Source organism: Mustela nigripes, chromosome 1 (assembly GCF_022355385.1).
Source record: "Mustela nigripes isolate SB6536 chromosome 1, MUSNIG.SB6536, whole genome shotgun sequence".
NCBI classification, from domain to species: Eukaryota; Metazoa; Chordata; class Mammalia; order Carnivora; family Mustelidae; genus Mustela; species Mustela nigripes.
Window position 1 is genome coordinate 118,934,520 of NC_081557.1, and position 10,761 is coordinate 118,945,280.

Sequence of the window (10,761 nt, forward strand, 5' to 3'; positions counted from 1 at the left end):
TGGGAATGGATGAAAATTTAAGGACAAGAAAGCCAGTAGGTCCTGTCACTGAGGGGAATCAGAATAGGTGGTGTGCCCAAACAAAAATACAAAGGATAAGAATTTGTTCTTAGAAAACTGTGAAACAGTGTTTAAAGATCAGGGCTATAAAATGCAGTCAGAGACCAGTTGTAGTCTTTCCAAGGTTCGTTCTTGGTTGAGTCAACCTGACATGACATGACGCAAATTAGAAGATGCAAAGAAGACAGTCAACAATACGTCACCCCCATGAGAGTCCATAAAGAGAAAAACACTCATTCATTCAGATACCTTGTGAATAATGAATGTGTACTGGGCATTGTAAAAATAAAGGGATGTATCAAGAAGATGTGGTATATATACACAATGGAATACTATGCAGCCATCAAAAGAAATGAAATCTTGCCATTTGCAACAACGTGGATGGAACTAGAGCGTATCATGCTTAGCGAAATAAGTCAAGCAGAGAAAGACAACTATCATATGATCTCCCTGATATGAGGAAGTGGTGATACAACATGGAGGCTTAAGTGGGTAGAAGAAGAATAAATGAAACAAGATGGGATTGGGAGGGATACAAACCATAAGTGACTCTTAATCTCACAAAACAAACTGAGGGTTGCTGGGGGCAGGGGGTTTGGGAGAAGGGGGTGGGGTTATGGACATTGGGGAGGGTATGTGATTTGGTGAGTGCTGTGAAGTGTGTAAACCTGGTGATTCACAGACCTGTACCCCTGGGGATAAAAATATATGTTTATCAAAAATAAAAAATTAAAAATAAATAAATAAATAAATAAATACTATAAAATTTAAAAAAAAAATAAAGGGATGTAAATATATAAGGTTCATGTCTTCAAATGTGTATGAACCACATTTATGTAGCCACAATCAAATTTATGAATCTTCTCAAGGAGTCTCAAAGTGATTATTTTTATGGGATATTATTATTTTACTGACCATATTAGAGTTCTCCAGAGAAAGAGAAAAAGTTGTGTATGAGGGGGAGGGAGAGAATTAGAGTTTTATTTAAGAAATTGAATCATGCAATTATGGAGGCTGGTAAGTCTGAAATCTAAATGGAAGGCTAGCAGACTAGAGACCCAGAGAAGGATTGATGTTGCAATGTGGAGTCTGAGACAGTCTGGAGGAATCTTTCCTTCCTCCCTAGGACTAAAATTATCTGGATGTCTGCTAAAAATGCAGATTGCTGGATTTTATCTCAGCCTTACAAAATTAGGAGCTCTAGGGGTGAGGCCCAAGGCATCTGCATTAGAAGCTCTCTGGGTCATTCTTTTAAATTTTTAAAGTTTTAACAGCTTTGCATGTACAATAAATTGTACATATTGAAGTTTAGAATTAGATAAGTTTTGACATATGTATACACTCATGAAATGAATACCACAATCAAGAGAATGCATGTATCTATTAACCCAAAGCTTTCCTCATGACTTTTGAGGCACAGAAGTTTTTAATTTTCATGAATCCCAATTTACCAACGTTTTTTTCTATGGTTCATGCTTTTGGTATTATAACTAAGAAACCTTTGCCTAACTCAAAGTTGAAAAGACCGTTTTTGTTTGTTTGTTTGTTTGTTTTGTCTTGTTTTGTTTTCACTTTAACATTTTAAAAATTTCATAGACTTTTTGGTATTCAAAAAAATGTTATTGGGGTATAATTAACATTCAGTGTGATATTATTTTTAAAAAATCAATGATTCTACAATATTATATGTTATTTAGTGTTCATCAAGATAAGCATATCCTTACCCAGCAATTGCACTACTGGGTATTTATGCTAAAGATACAAACATAGTGATCCAAAGGGTCACGTGCACCCAAATGTTTATAGCAGCAATGTTCACAATAGCCAAACTATGGAAAGAACCTAGATGTCCATCAACAGATGAATGGATAAAGAAGATGTGGTATATATACACAATGGAATACTATGCAGCCATCAAAAGAAATGAAATCTTGCCATTTGCGACAACATGGATGGAACTAGAGCGTATCATGCTTAGCGAAATAAGTCAAGCAGAGAAAGACAACTATCATATGATCTCCCTGATATGAGGAAGTGGTGATGCAACATGGGGGCTTAAGTGGGTAGAAGAAGAATCAATGAAACAAGATGGGATTGGGAGGGAGACAAACCATAAGTGACTCTTAATCTCACAAAACAAACTGAGGGTTGCTAGGGGGAGGGGAGTTGGTAGAAGGGGGGTGGGGTTATGGACATTGGGGAGGGTATGTGCTTTGGTGAGTGCTGTGAAGTGTGCAAACCTGGTGATTCACAGACCTGTACCCCTGGAGATAAAAATATATGTTTATAAAAAAAAATTAAAAATTAAAAAAAAAAACTAAGGAAAACAGAAAAAAAAAGATAAGCGTATCCTTGGTGTCCTTTATCTATTTCACCCTTTACCCACCCACTTCCCTCTGGCAACCACCAGTTAAAATAGTTTTTGAGTAGGTACAGATTTACAGAAAAATTGAGCAGAATGTACAGAGATTTGCCAAATACTGCCACCCCCTCCCAATTTCCCCTATTTTTAACATTTCGCAGTAGCATGGCACGTTTATTACAATTATTAATTCAATATTAGTAGATTATTAACTGAAGTTTATAGTTTAGAGTTCATTCGTTATGTGGCACATTCTACGGGTTTTAACAAATGTGTAATGACATGTCCACCATTACAATATCATACAGAATAGTTTAAAAATCTTTAAAAATCAAGTGTGCTCCTCCTATTCATCCTCTACTCCTAAATTCCTGGCAACTACTGATTTTTTTTACTGCCTATGTAGTTTTGCCTTTTCTGGAGTGTCCTGTAGTTGGAATCATACAGTGTGTGGACTTTTCAGATTGGCTTATTTTTAGACTGACTTGTTTTAATGTGAATTTAAGCTTCCTCTATGTCTTTTCTTACCTTGATAGCTCATTTCTTTTTATTGTTGAAAATGACTCCATTATCTGGATATACTGGATGTCCATTCACCTACCAAGGGACATCTTGGTTACTTCCATGTTTTGGCAATTATATGCAAAGCTGCTATAAAATATTCATGCCAGATTTCTGTGTGGTCCTAAGTTTTCAACTCATTTGGGTAAATACCACGAAGCATAATTGCCAACAAATTAAGTTTGTAAGAAACTGCCAAACTTTTCCAGATTGTACCATTTTTTATTCCCAGCAGCAATAAATGAATTTCTGTGGCTCCACGTTCTCACCAACATTTTATATTATCAGTATTCTGGACTTTAACTATTTTAATAGGCATGTAGTGATATATTTTTAAAGATTTTTAAATTTATTGATTTGTCAGATTGAGAGAGACAAAGCACATGTAGGGGGAGTGGGAGGCTGAGGGAGAAGCAGGCTCCCTGCTGAACAATGAGCCTGATGCAGGACTCAATCCCAGAACCCTGGAATCATGACCTGGGCCAAAGGTAGACACTTAACAACTGAGCCACTCAGGCACTTCTATCTATTTATTCTTGAGTGAGTTTTGGCAGTTTGGTAATTTGTGTCTTTCAAAGAATTTGTCTATTTCCATCTAAGTTATCAACTTTTTTGGGCAAATGGTGTTTTCATAATGTTATTCTTCAAATATCTGTATAACCTTTAATTGTCCTTTAAAAATATGTCCTAACACATACATTGTGTAACTTGAATTGCTTAAAATTTATTAAGACTATTTTTATGACCCGGAATATAGTCTATCTTGATAAATGTCTTGAGATACTCAGGGGGAAAATGTGTACTCTGTTGTCATTGGTTGGAGTGTTTGATAAATGTAAATTAGATCAAGTTGGTTGATCATATTGTCAATGACTTCTATATATGAACTGATCTGTCTATTTATTTACCAATTACTGAGACAGGAGTATTGGCATCTGCAACTAAATTTGTCTATTATTTCTCAAAAATCTATCAGTTTTTGTTTTAGGTCTTTTGAAGTTGTTGGGTGCACAAGGTTTGAGATTTTTATTTCTCTTAATTGGCCACTTTATAATTATGAAATAACATTTATTCTTGTTACATTTTTTGCTCTAAAATCTATTTTCTCTAATACTAACATAGGCACTCTAGCTTTAATTTAACTAGTTTTATCATGATATAACTTTTCCCATTCTTTTACTTTTAATGAATTTGTGTCTTTATATTTGAAGTGACTTAATTATAAGCAGTACATAATTGGATACTGCTGTTTTACCCAATTTGGCAACATCTGCATTTTAATTGGTGTATTTATAGTTGATGTAACTCATGATATGATTGGATTTAAGTTTAGCACCTTGTAATTCCTTTCCTATTTGTCCTTTTAAAAACACCTTTTCTGAGTTAATTATTATTTATGACCCCATTGTATCATCTTTTTTTGGCTTACTAGTTAGAAATTTTTTAAAATTTTATTGGGGCTCCTGGGTGTCTCAGTCAGTTAAGCATCTGCTTCTAGCTCAGGTCATGATCCCAGAGTCCTAGGATCAAGTCCCACATCAGGCTCCTTGCTCAGTGGGGAGTCTGCTTCTCCTCCCTCCACCTTGCTCCCATGGCTGACTTGTATTCTCTCTCCCTCTCACTCACTGTCTCTCTCAAATGACTAAATAAAATCTTTTTTAAAAATAAAGATAAAATCTGGGTATTCATCCTTTCTTATGGAGGCATAATACTCCATAGTGTATATGGACAACATCTCCCTTATGCATTCATCTGTTGAAGGGCATCTTGGTTCTTTCCAAGTTTGGCGACAGTGGTCATTGCTGCTATGAACATTGGGGTACAGATGGCCCTTCTTTTCACTACATCTGCATCTTTGAGGCAAATACCCAGTAGTTCAATTGCAGGGTCATAGGGAAGCTCTATTTTTAATTTCTTAAGGAATCTCCACACTGTTCTTCAAAGTGGCTGCACCAACTTGCATTCCCACCAACAGTGTAAAAGGGTTCCCCTTTCTCCACATCCTCTCTAACACACATTGTTTCCTGTTTTGTTAATTTTGGCCATTTTAACTTGTGTACTTTGGTATCTCAGTGTGGTTTTGATTTGAATCTCCCTGATGGCTAGTGATGATGAACATTTTTTCATGTGTTGTATCAACACAGACGGGACTGGAAGAGATTATGCTGAGTGAAATAAGTCAAGCAGAGAGAGTCAATTATCATATGGTTTCACTTATTTGTGGAGCATAAGAAATAACACGGAGGATATGGGGAGATGGAGAGGAGAAGGGAGTTGAGGGAAATTGGAGGGGGAGATGAACCATGAGAGACTATGGACTCTGAAAAACAATCTGAGGGTTTTGAAGGGGCGGGGGCTGGGAAGTTGGGTGAGCCTGGTGGTGGGTATTATGGAAGGCACGTACTGCATGGAGCACTGGGTGTGGTGCATAAACAATGAATTCTGGTACACTGAAAATAAATTTAAAAAATTAAAAATTAAAAAAATAAAAATAAAAAAGTAAATGTTTTATTTTAGTGACTGATTTAAGGTTTATATAGGAGTTGGGAAACTATGGCCTGTGGGTGTTTCTGTAAATCAGATATTGGAAGGCAGCCACACCCATTCATTTACATTGTCTATAGCTGTTTTCAAGTTAAAACAGAAGAGGTGAGCAAATTGTGACACTCTATGGCACACAAATCTAAAATATTTACTACCTGTTCCTTTAAGAAAAAATTTGCTACCCTGGCTTACATTATACATTTTTAACTTGTGACAGACTACCCTCACATGATATACAATTCACGTTTAGTATAAAAACCTTTTAATAGTACCCTTCTTCCCCTCACATTTAACCTTTATTCAATTGCTATCATACAATTAGCTTATTTACATTATAAACCAAAAGAAAGAGAGAGAGAAAATGGTTTCTAATTTTGTTTAAACAGTTATCTTTCAAAGATACAAATAAAAAATTATGAGCTATCATTTGGCCATATTCATGTAGCTGATGTTTGAGAACTACCAGTTTATTGCTTTAATGGAGGCAAAAAGTAGAGCTGAACATACTTTTTCGTTTCTTCTGTATTTCAGTCTTTCTTTGTTTATGGCACTTGTTGGGATGGGGTGGAGTTACTTTCTGAACAAACTTTAGACTATTCTCTGGGGTTAACCATGGGTAAACTTAACTCCTCTTTTGTAGTGAGACATAAGTAGACAGTTTTAAATCCTATTTAAGAATAGTTGTATATGTATATATACACATATGTATCTGCACATATTAATTGTGCTAATATGTGCATTAATAACTCACTTCACAGTATGAAGTATTTTGTGCATTAAGAGGGGGCACAGGTAGACCTTCCTGAGATGTCTGGGGCTTGCAGGATAGGTAGGATGTGAAAATGGGCATGATTCAGGGGATGACATTTAAAAGGATACTTCAAAGGGAAACATTAGTGTTTCACAGAAGCTGTAGCCTAGGAGTAAAGATTTTCCTTCTCTAAGAGAGGCTTGTTCATACTTTATTATGTCATTAAATAGGGAAACCTTTAAATTGAAGCAATGGAGCTTTATTTAAATTGGATAACAAAAATTTTCCCAAATATTTCCTGTTTCATACACATCACTCAGAAGCTTATGAAATCCTGAACCTTGACTACTTTTGAAAACCTCTTGACTGTAACTCTGGATATTCCTGATGTAGCCCACAAATCCTGTCTCTCCCACTGATGTCTCCACTTCATTTACCAGGCTCAACCATACTGATCTTTCTACTCTTCCAATGGGACAAGTTCTTTTCTCCTCCAGAGCCTTTCCACATTCTTGTCCTTTGCCTGGAGCATTCTTTTCACCAATCTTCCTTATGCTAACTCTTGCTTATTAGCCAGGTCTCATTTTAAACATCACTTCTTCAGAGTCCCTGGTCACTCAATCTGAAAAATTTTCCCTCCTACTCTCAGTTCTTTTATACACATTCATGCTTGCTGTAGCAAATTGAATTATTGGCCCTGTCCTTCATCTGTTCTTGGGTCAACACCCTTTTCACTTACCAGGGTAGCTGTACTTTTGGGGAAAGGAGATTACTCAGATATTTTGAAAGCAGTTCTGGTTTCAAAGTTTGAAAAAACTTTCAAACTTTCTGGCCCAAGTTTGAGTTAAAGTAGATACAACTGATTTAGGGACCCCATCTAATAGATTCATTTTTCTGGTTCTTGAGTGCACACAGGATGGTTATACTTAGCAGCAAGCAGAATCCGGACCCCTCTATTCATTCTCTAGTTTAAGAACATTTATAGTAGAAAAACCCTGATAATGTCACCATTGATCAAGATAGTTGTCATAGTTTGGATTCCTTAGGAAACAGATTCTGAGACTATCCAAGAGGTTTGTTAAGGAATGCCTTTAGGATAAACACCTGTGGAAAGAATGAAGTAGGACCAGCTAAAGGAAATCCTGGACTGTGATACAAATTCAGTAAAGGCCTCAACAACTTCATGAGGTCCTCTGAAGCTGGGATGGCCTTCCACAGTTGTCTCTAATGGAGGTGAGGAAGTTAGAACTTTATATTCCCTTCACTGATAAGTCATTCAATGTGGGGTTCCTTCGGAAAACTTCAGTCATGACTTTAGATAAAGAGGCTCTCTTCAGCCAAGGCAATTCCCAAAGAGATATGACAGATAGGGTAATAAGTCAGAGAGATTCAAATGGAGAATTTGAGCACCACATCACAATTTCCACTATGATAGTTATCCAGAAGCAGTACTGCATCCCAGGTGAAATTGCCAATATTAATGCCACTCTCAAGAGTTAAAGAAGAATCCCCATTATTTCTCCATTCAATTCACTGGAAAGGTCCCTGCAGAAATCCAGATGAATCATGGCAGACAATAATATACTTGCCATACATTTTATCAATTGGCAGCCCCAACTGAGCTGTTATGTCTTATGTGGCATCATTATTACAACCCATACTCTGCCACATGGTATGTAATTATTGATCTGGAAAATTCATTCTTTTCCATTTCCTCTAAGAAAGAAGATTAAAATTGGTTTGCATTGACCTGGAAAGTATAGTAGCTCATATACATTGTCTTGCCCCAGGACCATGTAAACTGTCTTGCTCTCTGTCACATTATAGAGTATCACATTATTCCACTATATTAATGTCATCTTGCTTATCAGCCCTGGGGATTAGGAAGTGGAAAGTACTTTGAATGTCCTGATTAGACTTATCACTCCAGAGCAGAGAATGAAAGATAAATATTCAGAGGCCAGATACATTAGTAAAGTTTCTAGGGGTTCAATGGTCGGAACATCTCAGGGCATCCACTCTAAGAGAGAGGACAACTTACTGCACTTACACCTCCTGTCACTAAGAAAGGGGCACAGCAGTTGGTGAGTCCTCCTTGGAGCTTGTAGATAGCATATACCATCATTGAAAATAATGCTCCAACCCACTTATCAGTACCTCAGAAGGTTTCCAGTTGATTGTGGAGCTCAAAGCAAGAGAAGATTTTGCATTGAATTCAAGATGCAGTACAAACTGACCTGTCACTTCGGCCAGATGATCAATAGATCCAATGATACTAAATCAATGTGAGAATAAAAACTTTGAATGATCCTGAAGGCTCATTTTCTTCCCATTTTTGATAATTCAACAGAGGCCTGGTTCAGTAGGCCTGAGTTGGACAGGCCTATATGAAGGACAATATTATAATAAAAAATTATTTTAAAAATTGCAAAAAAAAAAAAAGAAGAAGACGAAGAAGTGGCTAACACTCTTTATTGCTGAGCTCCTGAAATTCCTCTTTTCAGACAAGATCACTTTCTCAACCCATGAAACATCAAATGTTACATAGTTGCGGAGATGTTCCTTGTTTTCCCCCATCTAGTACAAATGTAGAGAATTATGGCCACAGAGGTTCCTCTCTCCTGGAACACTAATGATGGTATTTACAGACTGTCTGTGCTCAGACTAAAGTAATGAGAGTTCAGGGGATCGTGTGTATTCTAATACTTCTCCATTATAACTTCCCCACCCTAATCAATACCACAATATATGTGTGTCCGTGTTACTGTGATAGATATAGACATTGTATGGAGTCTCTAGCAAGCCATAATAAGACAACTGTAGACTGTTATGAATCTGAAGCAATCTGCCTTTTGCAGCTGAGAATTTGTAAAGCAATTCCTGATGAGCTAGAGTTATAGCAGAGTGAGCACCTAGCCATGACACATCAAGTAACTATGGGACAAGAACTACCTATCATAAACCACCAATTCCCATGATTTGGCAGGCTAGAAACACTCCATATTCTAAAGAAAATTTAGGATTGAGCACAAGCAAGTCTAAGTAATTAACACAAACAGGTTGCTTAGGCCCCCGTGTCCCCTCTCTCTGTTGCAACAAAGCTTCTCTCTCTGCTTATATATTGACTTAAAAAGAGGCCCTATGCCAGCTGATGGCAGAGGAAAAGCTCTCAGTCCTGGTTGCACAGAGGCCATGAAGATGGACTTCTGCCACAATAGAGTCCTGCTCAGGGCTGACCTTGAATGATGTGACAACGAGGAGCAATACCCTTGTCAGCAGAGCTCTGAAGAGTGCATTTTGTCATCTCCTTTGTATGGAGAAATAGATAGTATGAAATAAGACCTCATGGGCAGTGGTAAACAGCTTGGCTGGCTGGTCAAAGGCTTGGGAAAGCAAGATTGAAATATCCAAAGTAAAAAAGTCTGGAAAAAAGGCAGGTGAGTGGACCTAAGGAGAAACTTCTGTGTTTCGCATCAATGCCCACTAGAGAGTATTCACTGCAGGGAATGTTCTGATCAATGAGGGGGATCAATGCCTATAATGATAGCCTATGTAACACACAGTAAGGAGTAGATCCTACATCATGGCCTAGGACACAAACATGCGCACACATACACATCTGAAGGTAAATTTTCATGAAACAATACATATCCTTCCTATATACTAGTTACCATCCACTAAATTGCATGGCTCATTAATAATAGGACGTGAAATGTGAATCACCATTTGAAAAACACTGATGGAAATCCATCTTAACCTTCCTTTTATATTTAAGGAAACTGAGCTCTAAAGAAGGCAAGGTTTTGTTAAAAGTTATGAACCGATTCAGGACTAAAATTCATATTTCTTGATTTTCAGATAAATTTATTTTGGAGCATCTTTCTCACATTTGTTAAAGGAAATAAAAATGGAATATTTCTGAGCTAATATGGGCTACAAGATAATTTGAAAAAAATTTCTTTTTAGTAAACATCTACAAATGAAAGCTAAAATCCAACAGACATCCTTCAAAATGCACACCTGATCCCATAAGAAAGTAAAGTTTAGGGAATCAAATACAAAATAGAAGTAGGAGTCCAGAGTTGTTATCAAGAACAAAAACCCAACAAGAGGTCTAGAACATTAAGTTATAGGAACAGGTTGCATAAATCTAGACTTTTGGATTTTAATGGTCATGCGGGGGACAAGAGCTTGAGCTTTTGGAAGGTATGTGGTACAAACTGAGAAGTATTCTCAAAGAATGGACACTTAAAGGATTACAAGTTGGAAAAAAAAAAAAAACAACATCCTCTGCAAAAGGAGATTGTTCTTTGTTATAGCCTCAGCAAGAGATGGGAGAAGAATTCTCAGAGGAAGGGTATACATGACCCTATCCTCATAAGTGTGTTGCAGCTCAAAGTGAACTTTGTACATAACCCAGAAAACACCAAACTGAAAAAGTGGTCCCAGTTGGGTGTATCCCAGGAAATCTCTCAGAAATAGG